Here is a 21,799-nt window from a genome sequence, read left to right as displayed (position 1 = left end):
GAGGCGTTCCAATTGCCCTGCCAAGCCTCGAGGAGAATCCCGAGTTGTCCCACGCAACTAGGCAGGAGTCCTGACGTGGCTGAACAAACACGTGGGTGGAAGGGCCATCCCCGTCGTAACTCGAGAATATACCCCAGGTTCCCGCCGCAACTCGAGAAAAACCATGAGACTTCCCCCTCGATGCGAGATGAGGCCCGATTCCCCTGTACTGCGTGCAGAGCAATTCCGTGTTGCACATCACACATGAAAGGAGCCTTGATTTCCTTGATGGCACTCCAGAGAAACCCCAAGAACACTGTTTCAAGGATAGAGGGATCCTGAGGTCACTGTAGCAACACGAAAGAACTCTGTGGACCAAAAATCAACTCGAGATGAGAGGTTAGTCCCTGGCTTCGACTCCAGAGGAATACCACCTTACCACAAGCACCTCAAGAGGAGGCTTCTCTCAGCTCTAGGTATGTTAGAGGGACCCTGAGTTTGCAGCCTCAAGTGGAATGGACACCGCGATGCCCTGACTCGAAATAAGGCCGGATATCCCTGCAGTGACTGGAATGCAGGCTCGTCTTGCATCTCCCAAGACGAAAGGATGTCTGAATCCCCTGTGGAGACCACAGAGAAACACCTAGTTCCCCACCTCATCGCGACCGGAGGCCTCACATCCTTTGAAAACTCCAGAGGTACGCGGAGATCAGTGCCTCCAAATGAGACGATGCCTGACTCCTCGTGAAACTTGATAGGAGTCCCAGGATTCCTGTGGCACTTGGAAAGGGACCCTTGGTCTCCCGCCTCAGCTGGAGAGGCGTCCCAATTGCCCTGCCAATCCCCGAGGAGAATCCAGAGTTCTCCCTCGCAACTAGGCAGGAGTCCTGACGTCGCTGAAGAAACACGTGGGTGGAAGGGCCATCCCCGTCGTAACTCGAGAATATACCCCAGGTTCCCGCCGCAACTCGAGAAAAACCATGAGACTTCCCCCTCGCCGCGAGATGAGGCCCGATTCCCCTGCACTGCGTGCAGAGCAATTCCGTGTTGCACATCACACATGAAAGGAGCCTTGATTTCCTTGATGGCACTCCAGAGAAACCCCAAGAACACTGTTTCAAGGCGAGAGGGATCCTGAGGTCACTGTAGCAACACGAAAGAGCTCCGTGGGCCAAAAATCAACTCGAGATGAGAGGTTAGTCCCTGGCTTCGACTCCAGAGGAATACCACCTTACCACAAGCACCTCAAGAGGAGGCTTCTCTCAGCTCTAGGTATGTGAGAGGGACCCTGAGTTTGTGGCCTAAAGTGGAATGGACACCGCGATGCCCTGACTCGAAATAAGGCCGGATATCCCTGCAGTGACTTCAATGCAGGCTCGTCTTGCATCTCCCAGGACAAAAGGATGTCTGAATCCCCTGTGGAAAGCACTGAGAAAGACTTAGTTCCCCACCTCATCGCGACCGATAGCCTCACATCCTTTGAAAACTCCAGAGGTACGCGGAGATCAGTGCCTCCAAAGGAGACGATGCCTGACTCCTCGTGAAACTTGATAGGAGTCCCAGGATTCCTGTGGCACTTGGAAAGGGACCCTTGGTCTCCCGCCTCAGCTGGAGAGGCGTCCCAATTGCCCTGCCAATCCCCGAGGAGAATCCAGAGTTGTCCCTCGCAACTAGGCAGGAGTCCTGACGTCGCTGAAGAAACACGTGGGTGGAAGGGCCATCCCCGTCGTAACTCGAGAATATACCCCAGGTTCCTGCCACAACTCGAGAAAAACCATGAGGCTTCCCCCTCGCCGCGAGATGAGGCCCGATTCCCCTGCACTGCGTGCAGAGCAATTCCGTGTTGCACATCACACATGAAAGGAGCCTTGATTTCCTTGATGGCACTCCAGAGAAACCCCAAGAACACTGTTTCAAGGCGAGAGGGATCCTGAGGTCACTGTAGCAACACGAAAGAGCTCCGTGGGCCAAAAATCAACTCGAGATGAGAGGTTAGTCCCTGGCTTCGACTCCAGAGGAATACCACCTTACCACAAGCACCTCAAGAGGAGGCTTCTCTCAACTCTAGGTATGTGAGAGGGACCCTGAGTTTGCGGCCTCAAGTGGAATGGACACCGCGATGCCCTGACGCGAAATAAGGCTGGATATCCCTGCAGTGACTTGAATGCAGGCTCGTCTTGCATCTCCCAAGATGAAAGGATGTCTGAATCCCCTGTGGAGACCACAGAGAAAGACCTAGTTCCCCACCTCATCGCGACAGGAGGCCTCACATCCTTTGAAAACTCCAGAGGTACGCGGAGATCAGTGCCTCCAAAGGAGACGATGCCTGACTCCTCGTGAAACTTGATAGGAGTCCCAGGATTCCTGTGGCACGTGGAAAGGGACCCTTGGTCTCCCGCCTCAGCTGGAGAGGCGTCCCAATTGCCTTGCCAAGCCTCGAGGAGAATCCCGAGTTGTGTCTCGCAACTAGGCAAGAGTCCTGACGTGGCTGAACAAACACGTGTGTGGAAGGGCCATCCCCGTCGTAACTCGAGAATATACCCCAGGTTCCCGCCGCAACTCGAGAAAAACCATGAGACTTCCCCCTCGCCGCGAGATGAGGCCCGATTCCCTTGCACTGCGTGCAGAGCAATTCTGTGTTGCACATCACACATGAAAGGAGCCTTGGTTTCCTTCATGGCACTCCAGAGAAACCCCAAGAACACTGTTTCAAGGCTAGAGGGATCCTGAGGTCACTGTAGCAACACGAAAGAGCTCCGTGGACCAAAAATCAACTCGAGATGAGAGGTTAATCCCTGGCTTCGACTCCAGAGGAATACCACCTTACCACAAGCACCTCAAGAGGAGGCTTCTCTCAGCTCTAGGTATGTGAGAGGGACCCTGAGTTTGCGGCCTCAAGTGGAATGGACACCGCGATGCCCTGACTCGAAATAAGGCCGGATATCCCTGCAGTGACTGGAATGCAGGCTCGTCTTGCATCTCCCAAGACGAAAGGGTGTCTGAATCCCCTGTGGAGACCACAGAGAAAGACCTAGTTCCCCACCTCATCGCGACAGGAGGCCTCAAATCCTTTGAAAACTCCAGAGGTATGCGGAGATCAGTGCCTTCAAAGGAGACGATGCCTGACTCCTCGTGAAACTTGATAGGAGTCCCAGGATTCCTGTGGCACTTGGAAAGGGACACTTGGTCTCCCGCCTCAGCTGAAGAGGCGTCCCAATTGCCCTGCCAAGCCTCGAGGAGAATCCAGAGTTGTCCCTCGCAACTAGGCAGGAGTCCTGACGTCGCTGAAGAAACACGTGGGTGGAAGGGCCATCCCCGTCGTAACTCGAGAATATACCCCAGGTTCCCGCCGCAACTCAAGAAAAACCATGAGACTTCCCCCTCGCCGCGAGATGAGGCCCGATTCCCCTGTACTGCGTGCAGAGCAATTCCGTGTTGCACATCACACATGAAAGGAGCCTTGATTTCCTTGATGGCACTCCAGAGAAACCCCAGAACACTGTTTCAAGGATAGAGGGATCCTGAGGTCACTGTAGCAACACGAAAGAACTCTGTGGACCAGAAATCAACTCGAAAAGAGAGGTTAGTCCCTGGATTCGTCTCCAGAGGAATACCACCTTACCACAAGCACCTCAAGAGGAGGCTTCTCTCAGCTCTAGGTATGTGAGAGGGACCCTGAGTTTGCGGCCTCAAGTGGAATGGACACCGCGATGCCCTGACTCGAAATAAGGCCGGATATCCCTGCAGTGACTGGAATGCAGGCTCGTCTTGCATCTCCCAAGACGAAAGGGTGTCTGAATCCCCTGTGGAGACCACAGAGAAAGACCTAGTTCCCCACCTCATCGCGACAGGAGGCCTCAAATCCTTTGAAAACTCCAGAGGTATGCGGAGATCAGTGCCTCCAAAGGAGACGATGCCTGACTCCTCGTGAAACTTGATAGGAGACCCAGGATTCCTGTGGCACGTGGAAAGGGACCCTTGGTCTCCCGTCTCAGCTGGAGAGGCGTCCCAATTGCCCTGCAACGCCTCGAGGAGAATCCCGAGTTGTCCCTCGCAACTAGGCAGGAGTCCTGACATGGCTGAACACACACGTGTGTGGAAGGGCCATCCCCGTCGTAACTCGAGAATATACCCCAGGTTCCCGCCGCAACTCGAGAAACACCATGAGATTTCCCCCTCGCCGCGAGATGAGGCCCGATTCCCCTGCACTGCGTGCAGAGCAATTCCGTGTTGCACATCACACATGAAAGGAGCCTTGATTTCCTTGATGGCACTCCAGAGAAACCCCAAGAACACTGTTTCAAGGCTAGAGGGATCCTGAGGTCACTGTAGCAACACGAAAGAGCTCCGTGGACCAAGAATCAACACGAGATGAGAGGTTAGTCCCTGGCTTCGACTCCTGAGGAATACCACCTTACCACAAGCACCTCAAGAGGAGGCTTCTCTCAGCTCTAGGTATTTGAGAGGGATCCTGAGTTTGCGGCCTCAAGTGGAATGGACACCGCGATGCCCTGACGCGAAATAAGGCCGGATATCCCTGCAGTGACTTGAATGCAGGCTCGTCTTTCATCTCCCAAGAAGAAAGGATGTCTGAATTCCCTGTGGAGACCACAGAGAAACACCCAGTTCCCCACCTAATCGCGACCGGAGGCCTCACATCCTTTGAAAACTTCAGAGGTACGCGGAGATCAGTGCCTCCAAAGGAGACGATGCCTGACTCCTCGTGAAACTTGATAGGAGTCCCAGGATTCTTGTGGCACGTGGAAAGGGACCCTTGGTCTCCCGCCTCAGCTGGAGAGGCGTTCCAATTGCCCTGCCAAGCCTCGAGGAGAATCCCGAGTTGTCCCTCGCAACTAGGCAGGAGTCCTGACGTGGCTGAACAAACACGTGGGTGGAAGGGCCATCCCCGTCGTAACTCGAGAATATACCCCAGGTTCCCGCCGCAACTCGAGAAAAACCATGAGACTTCCCCCTCGATGCGAGATGAGGCCCGATTCCCCTGTACTGCGTGCAGAGCAATTCCGTCTTGCACATCACACATGAAAGGAGCCTTGATTTCCTTGATGGCACTCCAGAGAAACCCCAGAACACTGTTTCAAGGATAGATGGATCCTGAGGTCACTGTAGCAACACGAAAGAACTCTGTGGACCAGAAATCAACTTGAAAAGAGAGGTTAGTCCCTGGATTCGTCTTCAGAGGAATACCACCTTACCACAAGCACCTCAAGAGGAGGCTTCTCTCAGCTCTAGGTATGTGAGAGGGACCCTGAGTTTGCGGCCTCAAGTGGAATGGACACCGCGATGCCCTGACTCGAAATAAGGCCGGATATCCCTGCAGTGACTTCAATCAGGCTCGTCTTGCATCTCCCAGGACAAAAGGATGTCTGAATCCCCTGTGGAAAGCACTGAGAAAGACTTAGTTCCCCACCTCATCGCGACCGATAGCCTCACATCCTTTGAAAACTCCAGAGGTACGCGGAGATCAGTGCCTCCAAAGGAGACGATGCCTGACTCCTCGTGAAACTTGATAGGAGTCCCAGGATTCCTGTGGCACTTGGAAAGGGACGCTTGGTCTCCCGCCTCAGCTGGAGAGGCGTCCCAATTGCCCTGCCAATCCCCGAGGAGAATCCAGATTTGTCCCTCGCAACTAGGCAGGAGTCCTGAGGTCGCTGAAGAAACACGTGGGTGGAAGGGCCATCCCCGTCGTAACTCGAGAATATACCCCAGGTTCCCGCCGCAACTCGAGAAAAACCATGAGACTTCCCCCTCGCCGCGAGATGAGGCCCGATTCCCCTGCACTGCGTGCAGAGCAATTCCGTGTTGCACATCACACATGAAAGGAGCCTTGATTTCCTTGATGGCACTCCAGAGAAACCCCAAGAACACTGTTTCAAGGCGAGAGGGATCCTGAGGTCATTGTAGCAACACGAAAGAGCTCCGTGGGCCAAAAATCAACTCGAGATGAGAGGTTAGTCCCTGGCTTCGACTCCAGAGGAATACCACCTTACCACAAGCACCTCAAGAGGAGGCTTCTCTCAGCTCTAGGTATGTGAGAGGGACCCTGAGTTTGCGGCCTCAACTGGAATGGACACCGCGATGCCCTGACGCGAAATAAGGCTGGATATCCCTGCAGTGACTTGAATGCAGGCCCGTCTTGCATCTCCCAAGATGAAAGGATGTCTGAATCCCCTGTGGAGACCACAGAGAAAGACCTAGTTCCCCACCTCATCGCGACCGGAGGCCTCACATCATTTGAAAACTCCAGAGGTACGCGGAGATCAGTGCCTCCAAAGGAGACGATGCCTGACTCCTCGTGAAACTTGATAGGAGTCCCAGGATTCCTGTGGCACGTGGAAAGGGACCCTTGGTCTCCCGCCTCAGCTGGAGAGGCGTCCCAATTGCCTTGCCAAGCCTCGAGGAGAATCCCGAGTTGTGTCTCGCAACTAGGCAAGAGTCCTGACGTGGCTGAACAAACACGTGTGTGGAAGGGCCATCCCCGTCGTAACTCGAGAATATACCCCAGGTTCCCGCCGCAACTCGAGAAAAACCATGAGACTTCCCCCTCGCCGCGAGATGAGGCCCGATTCCCCTGCACTGCGTGCAGAGCAATTCTGTGTTGCACATCACACATGAAAGGAGCCTTGGTTTCCTTCATGGCACTTCAGAGAAACCCCAAGAACACTGTTTCAAGGCTAGAGGGATCCTGAGGTCACTGTAGCAACACCAAAGAGCTCCGTGGACCAAAAATCAACTCGAAATGAGAGGTTAATCCCTGGCTTCGACTCCAGAGGAATACCACCTTACCACAAGCACCTCAAGAGGAGGCTTCTCTCAGCTCTAGGTATGTGAGAGGGACCCTGAGTTTGCGGCCTCAAGTGGAATGGACACCGCGATGCCCTGACTCGAAATAAGGCCGGATATCCCTGCAGTGACTGGAATGCAGGCTCGTCTTGCATCTCCCAAGACGAAAGGGTGTCTGAATCCCCTGTGGAGACCACAGAGAAAGACCTAGTTCCCCACCTCATCGCAACCGATAGCCTCACATCCTTTGAAAACTCCAGAGGTACGCGGAGATCAGTGCCTTCAAAGGAGACGATGCCTGACTCCTCGTGAAACTTGATAGGAGTCCCAGGATTCCTGTGGCACTTGGAAAGGGACACTTGGTCTCCCGCCTCAGCTGGAGAGGCGTCCCAATTGCCCTGCCAAGCCTCGAGGAGAATCCAGAGTTGTCCCTCGCAACTAGGCAGGAGTCCTGACGTCGCTGAAGAAACACGTGGGTGGAAGGGCCATCCCCGTCGTAACTCGAGAATATACCCCAGGTTCCCGCCGCAACTCGAGAAAAACCATGAGACTTCCCCCTCGCCGCGAGATGAGGCCCGATTCCCCTGCACTGCATGCAGAGCAATTCCGTGTTGCACATCACACATGAAAGGAGCCTTGATTTCCTTGATGGCACTCCAGAGAAACCCCAAGAACACTGTTTCAAGGCTAGAGGGATCCTGAGGTCACTGTAGCAACACGAAAGAGCTCCGTGGGCCAAAAATCAACTCGAGATGAGAGGTTAGTCCCTGGCTTCGACTCCAGAGGAATACCACCTTACCACAAGCACCTCAAGAGGAGGCTTCTCTCAGATCTAGGTATGTGAGAGGGACCCTGAGTTAGCGGCCTCAAGTGGAATGGACACCGCGATGCCCTGACGCGAAATAAGGCTGGATATCCCTGCAGTGACTGGAATGCAGGCTCGTCTTGCATCTCCCAAGATGAAAGGATGTCTGAATCCCCTGTGGAGACCACAGAGAAAGACCTAGTTCCCCACCTCATCGCGACCGGAGGCCTCACATCCTTTGAAAACTCCAGAGGTACGCGGAGATCAGTGCCTCCAAAGGAGACGATGCCTGACTCCTCGTGAAACTTGATAGCAGTCCCAGGATTCCTGTGGCACTTGGAAAGGGACCCTTGGTCTCCCGCCTCAGCTGGAGAGGCGTCCCAATTGCCTTGCCAAGCCTAGAGGAGAATCCCGAGTTGTGTCTCGCAACTAGGCAAGAGTCCTGACGTGGCTGAACAAACACGTGTGTGGAAGGGCCATCCCCGTCGTAACTCGAGAATATACCCCAGGTTCCCGCTGGAACTCGAGAAAAACCATGAGACTTCCCCCTCGCCGCGAGATGAGGCCCGATTCCCCTGCACTGCGTGCAGAGCAATTTTGTGTTGCACATCACACATGAAAGGAGCCTTGATTTCCTTCATGGCACTCCCGAGAAACCCCAAGAACACTGTTTCAAGGCTAGAGGGATCCTGAGGTCACTGTAGCAACAGGAAAGAGCTCCGTGGACCAAAAATCAACTCGAGATGAGAGGTTAGTCCCTGGCTTCGACTCCAGAGGAATACCACCTTACCACAAGCACCTCAAGAGGAGGCTTCTCTCAGCTCTAGGTATGTGAGAGGGATCCTGAGTTTGCGGCCTCAAGTGGAATGGACACCGCGATGCCCTGACTCGAAATAAGGCCGGATATCCCTGCCGTGACTTGAATGCAGGCTCGTCTTGCATCTCCCAAGAAGAAAGGATGTCTGAATCCCCTGTGGAGACGACAGAGAAACACCCAGTTCCCCACCTCATCGCGACCGGAGGCCTCACATCCTTTGAAAACTCCAGAGGTACGCGGAGATCAGTGCCTCCAAAGGAGACGATGCCTGACTCCTCGTGAAACTTGATAGGAGTCCCAGGATTCTTGTGGCACGTGGAAAGGGACCCTTGGTCTCCCGCCTCAGCTGGAGAGGCGTTCCAATTGCCGTGCCAAGCCTCGAGGAGAATCCCGAGTTGTCCCTCGCAACTAGGCAGGAGTCCTGACGTCGCTGAAGAAACACGTGGGTGGAAGGGCCATCCTCGTCGTAACTCGAGAATATACCCCAGGTTCCCGCCGCAACTCGAGAAAAACCATGAGACTTCCCCCTCGCCGCGAGATGAGGCCCGATTCCCCTGCACTGCGTGCAGAGCAATTCCGTCTTGCACATCACACATGAAAGGAGCCTTGATTTCCTTGATGGCACTCCAGAGAAACCCCAAGAACACTGTTTCAAGGCGAGAGGGATCCTGAGGTCACTGTAGCAACACGAAAGAGCTCCGTGGGCCAAAAATCAACTCGAGATGAGAGGTTAGTCCCTGGCTTCGACTCCAGAGCAATACCACCTTACCACAAGCACCTCAAGAGGAGGCTTCTCTCAGCTCTAGGTATGTGAGAGGGACCCTGAGTTTGCGGCCTCAAGTGGAATGGACACCGCGATGCCCTGACGCGAAATAAGGCTGGATATCCCTGCAGTGACTTGAATGCAGGCTCGTCTTGCATCTCCCAAGATGAAAGGATGTCTGAATCCCCTGTGGAGACCACAGAGAAAGACCTAGTTCCCCACCTCATCGCGACCGGAGGCCTCACATCCTTTGAAAACTCCAGAGGTACGCGGAGATCAGTGCCTCCAAAGGAGACGATGCCTGACTCCTCGTGAAACTTGATAGGAGTCCCAGGATTCCTGTGGCACGTGGAAAGGGACCCTTGGTCTCCCGCCTCAGCTGGAGAGGCGTCCCAATTGCCTTGCCAAGCCTCGAGGAGAATCCCGAGTTGTGTCTCGCAACTAGGCAAGAGTCCTGACGTGGCTGAACAAACACGTGTGTGGAAGGGCCATCCCCGTCGTAACTCGAGAATATACCCCAGGTTCCCGCCGCAACTCGAGAAAAACCATGAGACTTCCCCCTCGCCGCGAGATGAGGCCCGATTCCCCTGCACTGCGTGCAGAGCAATTCTGTGTTGCACATCACACATGAAAGGAGCCTTGGTTTCCTTCATGGCACTCCAGAGAAACCCCAAGAACACTGTTTCAAGGCTAGAGGGATCCTGAGGTCACTGTAGCAACACGAAATTGCTCCGTGGACCAAAAATCAACTCTAGATGAGAGGTTAATCCCTGGCTTCGACTCCAGAGGAATACCACCTTACCACAAGCACCTCAAGAGGAGGCTTCTCTCAGCTCTAGGTATGTGAGAGGGACCCTGAGTTTGCGGCCTCAAGTGGAATGGACACCGCGATGCCCTGACTCGAAATAAGGCCGGATATCCCTGCAGTGACTGGAATGCAGGCTCGTCTTGCATCTCCCAAGACGAAAGGGTGTCTGAATCCCCTGTGGAGACCACAGAGAAAGACCTAGTTCCCCACCTCATCGAGACAGGAGGCCTCAAATCCTTTGAAAACTCCAGAGGTACGCGGAGATCAGTGCCTTCAAAGGAGACGATGCCTGACTCCTCGTGAAACTTGATATGAGTCCCAGGATTCCTGTGGCACTTGGAAAGGGACACTTGGTCTCCCGCCTCAGCTGGAGAGGCGTCCCAATTGCCCTGCCAAGCCTCGAGGAAAATCCAGAGTTGTCCCTCGGAACTAGGCAGGAGTCCTGACGTCGCTGAAGAAACACGTGGGTGGAAGGGCCATCCCCGTCGTAACTCGAGAATATACCCCAGGTTCCCGCCGCAACTCGAGAAAAACCATGAGACTTCCCCCTCGCCGCGAGATGAGGCCCGATTCCCCTGCACTGCGTGCAGAGCAATTTTGTGTTGCCCATCACACATGAAAGAAGCCTTGATTTCCTTCATGGCACTCCCGAGAACCCCAAGAACACTGTTTCAAGGCTAGAGGGATCCTGAGGTCACTGTAGCAACAGGAAAGAGCTCCGTGCACCAAAAATCAACTCGAGATGAGAGGTTAGTCCCTGGCTTCGACTCCAGAGGAATACCACCTTACCACAAGCACCTCAAGAGGAGGCTTCTCTCAGCTCTAGGTATGTGAGAGGGACCCTGAATTTGCGGCCTCAAGTGGAATGGACACCGCGAGGCCCTCACTCGAAATAAGGCCGGATATCCCTGCAGTGACTTCATTGCAGGCTCGTCTTGCATCTCCCAGGACAAAAGGATGTCTGAATCCCCTGTGGAGACCACAGAGAAACACCTAGTTCCCCACCTCATCGCGACCGGAAGCCTCACATCCTTTGAAAACTCCAGAGGTACGCGGAGATCAGTGCCTCCAAAGAGACGATGCCTGACTCCTCGTGAAACTTGATAGGAGTCCCAGGATTCTTGTGGCACGTGGAAAGGGACCCCTGGTCTCCCGCCTCAGCTGGAGAGGCGTTCCAATTGCCCTGCCAAGCCTCGAGGAGAATCCCGAGTTGTCCCTCGCAACTAGGCCGGAGTCCTGACGTGGCTGAACAAACACGTGGGTGGAAGGGCCATCCCCGTCGTAACTCGAGAATATACCCCAGGTTCCCGCCGCAACTCGAGAAAAACCATGAGACTTCCCCCTCGATGCGAGATGAGGCCCGATTCCCCTGTACTGCGTGCAGAGCAATTCCGTCTTGCACATCACACATGAAAGGAGCCTTGATTTCCTTGATGGCACTCCAGAGAAACCCCAGAACACTGTTTCAAGGATAGAGGCATCCTGAGGTCACTGTAGCAACACGAAAGAACTCTGTGGACCAGAAATCAACTCGAAAAGAGAGGTTAGTCCCTGGATTCGTCTCCAGAGGAATACCACCTTACCACAAGCACCTCAAGAGGAGGCTTCTCTCAGCTCTAGGTATGTGAGAGGGACCCTGAGTTTGCGGCCTCAAGTGGAATGGACACCGCGATGCCCTGACTCGAAATAAGGCCGGATATCCCTGCAGTGACTTCAATGCAGGCTCGTCTTGCATCTCCCAGGACAAAAGGATGACTGAATCCCCTGTGGAAAGCACTGAGAAAGACTTAGTTCCCCACCTCATCGCGACCGATAGCCTCACATCCTTTGAAAACTCCAGAGGTACGCGGAGATCAGTGCCTCCAAAGGAGACGATGCCTGACTCCTCGTGAAACTTGATAGGAGTCCCAGGATTCCTGTGGCACTTGGAAAGGGACCCTTGGTCTCCCGCCTCAGCTGGAGAGGCGTCCCAATTGCCCTGCCAATCCCCGAGGAGAATCCAGAGTTGTCCCTCGCAACTAGGCAGGAGTCCTGACGTCGCTGAAGAAACACGTGGGTGGAAGGGCCATCCTCGTCGTAACTCGAGAATATACCCCAGGTTCCCGCCGCAACTCGAGAAAAACCATGAGACTTCCCCCTCGCCGCGAGATGAGGCCCGATTCCCCTGCACTGCGTGCAGAGCAATTCCGTGTTGCACATCACACATGAAAGGAGCCTTGATTTCCTTGATGGCACTCCAGAGAAACCCCAAGAACACTGTTTCAAGGCGAGAGGGATCCTGAGGTCACTGTAGCAACACGAAAGAGCTCCGTGGGCCAAAAATCAACTCGAGATGAGAGGTTAGTCCCTGGCTTCGACTCCAGAGGAATACCACCTTACCACAAGCACCTCAAGAGGAGGCTTCTCTCAGCTCTAGGTATGTGAGAGGGACCCTGAGTTTGCGGCCTCAAGTGGAATGGACACCGCGATGCCCTGACGCGAAATAAGGCTGGATATCCCTGCAGTGACTTGAATGCAGGCTCGTCTTGCATCTCCCAAGATGAAAGGATGTCTGAATCCCCTGTGGAGACCACAGAGAAAGACCTAGTTCCCCACCTCATCGCGACCGGAGGCCTCACATCCTTTGAAAACTCCAGAGGTACGCGGAGATCAGTGCCTCCAAAGGAGACGATGCCTGACTCCTCGTGAAACTTGATAGGAGTCCCAGGATTCCTGTGGCACGTGGAAAGGGACCCTTGGTCTCCCGCCTCAGCTGGAGAGGCGTCCCAATTGCCCTGCCAAGCCTCGTGGAGAATCCCGAGTTGTGTCTCGCAACTAGGCAAGAGTCCTGACGTGGCTGAACAAACACGTGTGTGGAAGGGCCATCCCCGTCGTAACTCGAGAATATACCCCAGGTTCCCGCCGCAACTCGAGAAAAACCATGAGACTTCCCCCTCGCCGCGAGATGAGGCCCGATTCCCCTGCACTGCGTGCAGAGCAATTCTGTGTTGCACATCACACATGAAAGGAGCCTTGGTTTCCTTCATGGCACTCCAGAGAAACCCCAAGAACACTGTTTCAAGGCTAGAGGGATCCTGAGGTCACTGTAGCAACACGAAATTGCTCCGTGGACCAAAAATCAACTCGAGATGAGAGGTTAATCCCCGGCTTCGACTCCAGAGGAATACCACCTTACCACAAGCACCTCAAGAGGAGGCTTCTCTCAGCTCTAGGTATGTGAGAGGGACCCTGAGTTTGCGGCCTCAAGTGGAATGGACAACGCGATGCCCTGACTCGAAATAAGGCCGGATATCCCTGCAGTGACTGGAATGCAGGCTCGTCTTGCATCTCCCAAGACGAAAGGGTGTCTGAATCCCCTGTGGAGACCACAGACAAAGACCTAGTTCCCCACCTCATCGAGACAGGAGGCCTCAAATCCTTTGAAAACTCCAGAGGTACGCGGAGATCAGTGCCTTCAAAGGAGACGATGCCTGACTCCTCGTGAAACTTGATATGAGTCCCAGGATTCCTGTGGCACTTGGAAAGGGACACTTGGTCTCCCGCCTCAGCTGGAGAGGCGTCCCAATTGCCCTGCCAAGCCTCGAGGAGAATCCAGAGTTGTCCCTCGGAACTAGGCAGGAGTCCTGACGTCGCTGAAGAAACACGTGGGTGGAAGGGCCATCCCCGTCGTAACTCGAGAATATACCCCAGGTTCCCGCCGCAACTCGAGAAAAACCATGAGACTTCCCCCTCGCCGCGAGATGAGGCCCGATTCCCCTGCACTGCATGCAGAGCAATTCCGTGTTGCACATCACACATGAAAGGAGCCTTGATTTCCTTGATGGCACTCCAGAGAAACCCCAACAACACTGTTTCAAGGCTAGAGGGATCCTGAGGTCACTGTAGCAACACGAAAGAGCTCCGTGGGCCAAAAATCAACTCGAGATGAGAGGTTAGTCCCTGGCTTCGACTCCAGAGGAATACCACCTTACCACAAGCACCTCAAGAGGAGGCTTCTCTCAGCTCTAGGTATGTGAGAGGGACCCTGAGTTAGCGGCCTCAAGTGGAATGGACACCGCGATGCCCTGACGCGAAATAAGGCTGGATATCCCTGCAGTGACTGGAATGCAGGCACGTCTTGCATCTCCCAAGATGAAAGGATGTCTGAATCCCCTGTGGAGACCACAGAGAAAGACCTAGTTCCCCACCTCATCGCGACCGGAGGCCTCACATCCTTTGAAAACTCCAGAGGTACGCGGAGATCAGTGCCTCCAAAGGAGACGATGCCTGACTCCTCGTGAAACTTGATTGCAGTCCCAGGATTCCTGTGGCACGTGGAAAGGGACACTTGGTCTCCCGCCTCAGCTGGAGAGGCGTCCCAATTGCCTTGCCAAGCCTAGAGGAGAATCCCGAGTTGTGTCTCGCAACTAGGCAAGAGTCCTGACGTGGCTGAACAAACACGTGTGTGGAAGGGCCATCCCCGTCGTAACTCGAGAATATACCCCAGGTTCCCGCTGCAACTCGAGAAAAACCATGAGACTTCCCCCTCGCCGCGAGATGAGGCCCGATTCCCCTGCACTGCGTGCAGAGCAATTTTGTGTTGCACATCACACATGAAAGGAGCCTTGATTTCCTTCATGGCACTCCCGAGAACCCCAAGAACACTGTTTCAAGGCTAGAGGGATCCTGAGGTCACTGTAGCAACACGAAAGAGCTCCGTGCACCAAAAATCAACTCGAGATGAGAGGTTAGTCCCTGGCTTCGACTCCAGAGGAATACCACCTTACCACAAGCACCTCAAGAGGAGGCTTCTCTCAGCTCTAGGTATGTGAGAGGGACCCTGAGTTTGCGGCCTCAAGTGGAATGGACACCGCGAGGCCCTCACTCGAAATAAGGCCGGATATCCCTGCAGTGACTTCAATGCAGGCTCGTCTTGCATCTCCCAGGACAAAAGGATGTCTGAATCCCCTGTGGAGACCACAGAGAAACACCTAGCTCCCCACCTCATCGCGACCGGAAGCCTCACATCCTTTGAAAACTCCAGAGGTACGCGGAGATCAGTGCCTCCAAAGAGACGATGCCTGACTCCTCGTGTAACTTGATAGGAGTCCCAGGATTCCTGTGGCACGTGGAAAGGGAAACCTGGTCTCCCGCCTCAGCTGGAGAGGCGTTCCAATTGCCCTGCCAAGCCTCGAGGAGAATCCCGAGTTGTGTCTCGCAACTAGGCCGGAGTCCTGACGTGGCTGAACAAACACGTGGGTGGAAGGGCCATCCCCGTCGTAACTCGAGAATATACCCCAGGTTCCCGCCGCAACTCGAGAAAAACCATGAGACTTCCCCCTCGATGCGAGATGAGGCCCGATTCCCCTGTACTGCGTGCAGAGCAATTCCGTCTTGCACATCACACATGAAAGGAGCCTTGATTTCCTTCATGGCACTCCAGAGAAACCCCAGAACACTGTTTCAAGGATAGAGGGATCCTGAGGTCACTGTAGCAACACGAAAGAACTCTGTGGACCAGAAATCAACTCGAAAAGAGAGGTTAGTCCCTGGATTCGTCTCCAGAGGAATACCACCTTACCACAAGCACCTCAAGAGGAGGCTTCTCTCAGCTCTAGGTATGTGAGAGGGACCCTGAGTTTGCGGCCTCAAGTGGAATGGACACTGCGATGCCCTGACTCGAAATAAGGCCGGATATCCCTGCAGTGACTGGAATGCAGGTTCGTCTTGCATCTCCCAAGATGAAAGGATGTCTGAATCCCCTGTGGAGACCACAGAGAAAGACCTAGTTCCCCACCTCATCGCGACAGGAGGCCTCAAATCCTTTGAAAACTCCAGAGGTATGCGGAGATCAGTGCCTCCAAAGGAGACGATGCCTGACTCCTCGTGAAACTTGATAGGAGACCCAGGATTCCTGTGGCACGTGGAAAGGGACCCTTGGTCTCCCGTCTCAGCTGGAGAGGCGTCCCAATTGCCCTGCAAAGCCTCGAGGAGAATCCCGAGTTGTCCCTCGCAACTAGGCAGGAGTCCTGACATGGCTGAACACACACGTGTGTGGAAGGGCCATCCCCGTCGTAACTCGAGAATATACCCCAGGTTCCCGCCGCAACTCGAGAAAAACCATGAGACTTCCCCCTCGCCGCGAGATGAGGCCCGATTCCCCTGCACTGCGTGCAGAGCAATTCCGTGTTGCATGTCACACATGAAAGGAGCCTTGATTTCCTTGATGGCACTCCAGAGAAACCCCAAGAACACTGTTTCAAGGCTAGAGGGATCCTGAGGTCACTGTAGCAACACGAAAGAGCTCCGTGGACCAAGAATCAACACGAGATGAGAGGTTAGTCCCTGGCTTCGACTCCTGAGGAATACCACCTTACCACAAGCACCTCAAGAGGAGGCTTCTCTCAGCTCTAGGTATGTGAGAGGGATCCTGAGTTTGCGGCCTCAAGTGGAATGGACACCGCGATGGCCTGACTCGAAATAAGGCCGGATATCCCTGCAGTGACTTGAATGCAGGCTCGTCTTGCATCTCCCAAGAAGAAAGGATGTCTGAATCCCCTGTGGAGACCACAGAGAAACACCCAGTTCCCCACCTCATCGCGACTGGAGGCCTCACATCCTTTGAAAACTCCAGAGGTACGCGGAGATCAGTGCCTCCAAAGGAGACGATGCCTGACTCCTCGTGAAACTTGATAGGAGTCCCAGGATTCTTGTGGCACGTGGAAAGGGACCCTTGGTCTCCCGCCTCAGCTGGAGAGGCGTTCCAATTGCCCTGCCAAGCCTCGAGGAGAATCCCGAGTTGTCCCTCGCAACTAGGCAGGAGTCCTGACGTGGCTGAACAAACACGTGGGTGGAAGGGCCATCCCCGTCGTAACTCGAGAATATACCCCAGGTTCCCGCCGCAACTCGAGAAAAACCATGAGACTTCCACCTCGATGCGAGATGAGGCCCGATTCCCCTGTACTGCGTGCAGAGCAATTCCGTCTTGCACATCACACATGAAAGGAGCCTTGATTTCCTTGATGGCACTCCAGAGAAACCCCAGAACACTGTCTCAAGGATAGAGGGATCCTAAGGTCACTGTAGCAACACGAAAGAACTCTGTGGACCAGAAATCAACTCGAGAAGAGAGGTTAGTCCCTGGATTCGTCTCCAGAGGAATACCACCTTACCACAAGCACCTCAAGAGGAGGCTTCTCTCAGCTCTAGGTATGTGAGAGGGACCCTGAGTTTGCGGCCTCAAGTGGAATGGACACCGCGATGCCCTGACTCGAAATAAGGCCGGATATCCCTGCAGTGACTTCAATGCAGGCTCGTCTTGCATCTCCCAGGACAAAAGGATGTCTGAATCCCCTGTGGAAAGCACTGAGAAAGACTTAGTTCCCCACCTCATCGCGACCGATAGCCTCACATCCTTTGAAAACTCCAGAGGTACGCGGAGATCAGTGCCTCCAAAGGAGACGATGCCTGACTCCTCGTGAAACTTGATAGGAGTCCCAGGATTCCTGTGGCACGTGGAAAGGGACCCTTGGTCTCCCGCCTCAGCTGGAGAGGCGTCCCAATTGCCTTGCCAAGCCTCGAGGAGAATCCCGAGTTGTGTCTCGCAACTAGGCAAGAGTCCTGACGTGGCTGAACAAACACGTGTGTGGAAGGGCCATCCCCGTCGTAACTCGAGAATATACCCCAGGTTCCCGCCGCAACTCGAGAAAAACCATGAGACTTCCCCCTCGCCGCGAGATGAGGCCCGATTCCCCTGCACTGCGTGCAGAGCAATTCTGTGTTGCACATCACACATGAAAGGAGCCTTGGTTTCCTTCATGGCACTCCAGAGAAACCCCAAGAACACTGTTTCAAGGCTAGAGGGATCCTGAGGTCACTGTAGCAACACGAAAGAGCTCCGTGGACCAAAAATCAACTCGAGATGAGAGGTTAATCCCTGGCTTCGACTCCAGAGGAATACCACCTTACCACAAGCACCTCAAGAGGAGGCTTCTCTCAGCTCTAGGTATGTGAGAGAGACCCTGAGTTTGCGGCCTCAAGTGGAATGGACACCGCGATGAACTGACTCGAAATAAGGCCGGATATCCCTGCAGTGACTGGAATGCAGGCTCGTCTTGCATCTCCCAGGACAAAAGGATGTCTGAATCCCCTGTGGAGACCACAGAGAAACACCTAGCTCCCCACCTCATCGCGACCGGAAGCCTCACATCCTTTGAAAACTCCAGAGGTACGCGGAGATCAGTGCCTCCAAAGAGACGATGCCTGACTCCTCGTGTAACTTGATAGGAGTCCCAGGATTCCTGTGGCACGTGGAAAGGGAAACCTGGTCTCCCGCCTCAGCTGGAGAGGCGTTCCAATTGCCCTGCCAAGCCTCGAGGAGAATCCCGAGTTGTGTCTCGCAACTAGGCCGGAGTCCTGACGTGGCTGAACAAACACGTGGGTGGAAGGGCCATCCCCGTCGTAACTCGAGAATATACCCCAGGTTCCCGCCGCAACTCGAGAAAAACCATGAGACTTCCCCCTCGATGCGAGATGAGGCCCGATTCCCCTGTACTGCGTGCAGAGCAATTCCGTCTTGCACATCACACATGAAAGGAGCCTTGATTTCCTTCATGGCACTCCAGAGAAACCCCAGAACACTGTTTCAAGGATAGAGGGATCCTGAGGTCACTGTAGCAACACGAAAGAACTCTGTGGACCAGAAATCAACTCGAAAAGAGAGGTTAGTCCCTGGATTCGTCTCCAGAGGAATACCACCTTACCACAAGCACCTCAAGAGGAGGCTTCTCTCAGCTCTAGGTATGTGAGAGGGACCCTGAGTTTGCGGCCTCAAGTGGAATGGACACTGCGATGCCCTGACTCGAAATAAGGCCGGATATCCCTGCAGTGACTGGAATGCAGGTTCGTCTTGCATCTCCCAAGATGAAAGGATGTCTGAATCCCCTGTGGAGACCACAGAGAAAGACCTAGTTCCCCACCTCATCGCGACAGGAGGCCTCAAATCCTTTGAAAACTCCAGAGGTACGCGGAGATCAGTGCCTCCAAAGGAGACGATGCCTGACTCCTCGTGAAACTTGATAGGAGACCCAGGATTCCTGTGGCACGTGGAAAGGGACCCTTGGTCTCCCGTCTCAGCTGGAGAGGCGTCCCAATTGCCCTGCAAAGCCTCGAGGAGAATCCCGAGTTGTCCCTCGCAACTAGGCAGGAGTCCTGACATGGCTGAACACACACGTGTGTGGAAGGGCCATCCCCGTCGTAACGCGAGAATATACCCCAGGTTCCCGCCGCAACTCGAGAAAAACCATGAGACTTCCCCCTCGCCGCGAGATGAGGCCCGATTCCCCTGCACTGCGTGCAGAGCAATTCCGTGTTGCATGTCACACATGAAAGGAGCCTTGATTTCCTTGATGGCACTCCAGAGAAACCCCAAGAACACTGTTTCAAGGCTAGAGGGATCCTGAGGTCACTGTAGCAACACGAAAGAGCTCCGTGGACCAAGAATCAACACGAGATGAGAGGTTAGTCCCTGGCTTCGACTCCTGAGGAATACCACCTTACCACAAGCACCTCAAGAGGAGGCTTCTCTCAGCTCTAGGTATGTGAGAGGGATCCTGAGTTTGCGGCCTCAAGTGGAATGGACACCGCGATGGCCTGACTCGAAATAAGGCCGGATATCCCTGCAGTGACTTGAATGCAGGCTCGTCTTGCATCTCCCAAGAAGAAAGGATGTCTGAATCCCCTGTGGAGACCACAGAGAAACACCCAGTTCCCCACCTCATCGCGACTGGAGGCCTCACATCCTTTGAAAACTCCAGAGGTACGCGGAGATCAGTGCCTCCAAAGGAGACGATGCCTGACTCCTCGTGAAACTTGATAGGAGTCCCAGGATTCTTGTGGCACGTGGAAAGGGACCCTTGGTCTCCCGCCTCAGCTGGAGAGGCGTTCCAATTGCCCTGCCAAGCCTCGAGGAGAATCCCGAGTTGTCCCTCGCAACTAGGCAGGAGTCCTGACGTGGCTGAACAAACACGTGGGTGGAAGGGCCATCCCCGTCGTAACTCGAGAATATACCCCAGGTTCCCGCCGCAACTCGAGAAAAACCATGAGACTTCCACCTCGATGCGAGATGAGGCCCGATTCCCCTGTACTGCGTGCAGAGCAATTCCGTCTTGCACATCACACATGAAAGGAGCCTTGATTTCCTTGATGGCACTCCAGAGAAACCCCAGAACACTGTCTCAAGGATAGAGGGATCCTAAGGTCACTGTAGCAACACGAAAGAACTCTGTGGACCAGAAATCAACTCGAGAAGAGAGGTTAGTCCCTGGATTCGTCTCCAGAGGAATACCACCTTACCACAAGCACCTCAAGAGGAGGCTTCTCTCAGCTCTAGGTATGTGAGAGGGACCCTGAGTTTGCGGCCTCAAGTGGAATGGACACCGCGATGCCCTGACTCGAAATAAGGCCGGATATCCCTGCAGTGACTTCAATGCAGGCTCGTCTTGCATCTCCCAGGACGAAAGGATGTCTGAATCCCCTGTGGAAAGCACTGAGAAAGACTTAGTTCCCCACCTCATCGCGACCGATAGCCTCACATCCTTTGAAAACTCCAGAGGTACGCGGAGATCAGTGCCTCCAAAGGAGACGATGCCTGACTCCTCGTGAAACTTGATAGGAGTCCCAGGATTCCTGTGGCACGTGGAAAGGGACCCTTGGTCTCCCGCCTCAGCTGGAGAGGCGTCCCAATTGCCTTGCCAAGCCTCGAGGAGAATCCCGAGTTGTGTCTCGCAACTAGGCAAGAGTCCTGACGTGGCTGAACAAACACGTGTGTGGAAGGGCCATCCCCGTCGTAACTCGAGAATATACCCCAGGTTCCCGCCGCAACTCGAGAAAAACCATGAGACTTCCCCCTCGCCGCGAGATGAGGCCCGATTCCCCTGCACTGCGTGCAGAGCAATTCTGTGTTGCACATCACACATGAAAGGAGCCTTGGTTTCCTTCATGGCACTCCAGAGAAACCCCAAGAACACTGTTTCAAGGCTAGAGGGATCCTGAGGTCACTGTAGCAACACGAAAGAGCTCCGTGGACCAAAAATCAACTCGAGATGAGAGGTTAATCCCTGGCTTCGACTCCAGAGGAATACCACCTTACCACAAGCACCTCAAGAGGAGGCTTCTCTCAGCTCTAGGTATGTGAGAGAGACCCTGAGTTTGCGGCCTCAAGTGGAATGGACACCGCGATGAACTGACTCGAAATAAGGCCGGATATCCCTGCAGTGACTGGAATGCAGGCTCGTCTTGCATCTCCCAAGACGAAAGGGTGTCTGAATCCCCTGTGGAGACCATAGAGAAAGACCTAGTTCCCCACCTCATCGCGACAGGAGGCCTCAAATCCTTTGAAAACTCCAGAGGTACGCGGAGATCAGTGCCTTCAAAGGAGACGATGCCTGACTCCTCGTGAAACTTGATAGGAGTCCCAGGATTCCTGTGGCACTTGGAAAGGGACACTTGGTCTCCCGCCTCAGCTGGAGAGGCGTCCCAATTGCCCTGCCAAGCCTCGAGGAGAATCCAGAGTTGTCCCTCGCAACTAGGCAGGAGTCCTGACGTCGCTGAAGAAACACGTGGGTGGAAGGGCCATCCCCGTCGTAACTCGAGAATATACCCCAGGTTCCCGCCGCAACTCGAGAAAAACCATGAGACTTCCCCCTCGCCGCGAGATGAGGCCCGATTCCCCTGCACTGCGTGCAGAACAATTCCGTGTTGCACATCACACATGAAAGGAGCCTTGATTTCCTTGATGGCACTCCAGAGAAACCCCAACAACACTGTTTCAAGGCTAGAGGGATCCTG

The sequence above is a fragment of the Cervus elaphus genome, unplaced genomic scaffold (assembly GCF_910594005.1).
Source record: "Cervus elaphus unplaced genomic scaffold, mCerEla1.1, whole genome shotgun sequence".
Lineage (NCBI taxonomy): Eukaryota > Metazoa > Chordata > Mammalia > Artiodactyla > Cervidae > Cervus > Cervus elaphus.
Note: the sequence above shows the minus strand (reverse complement) of the source record.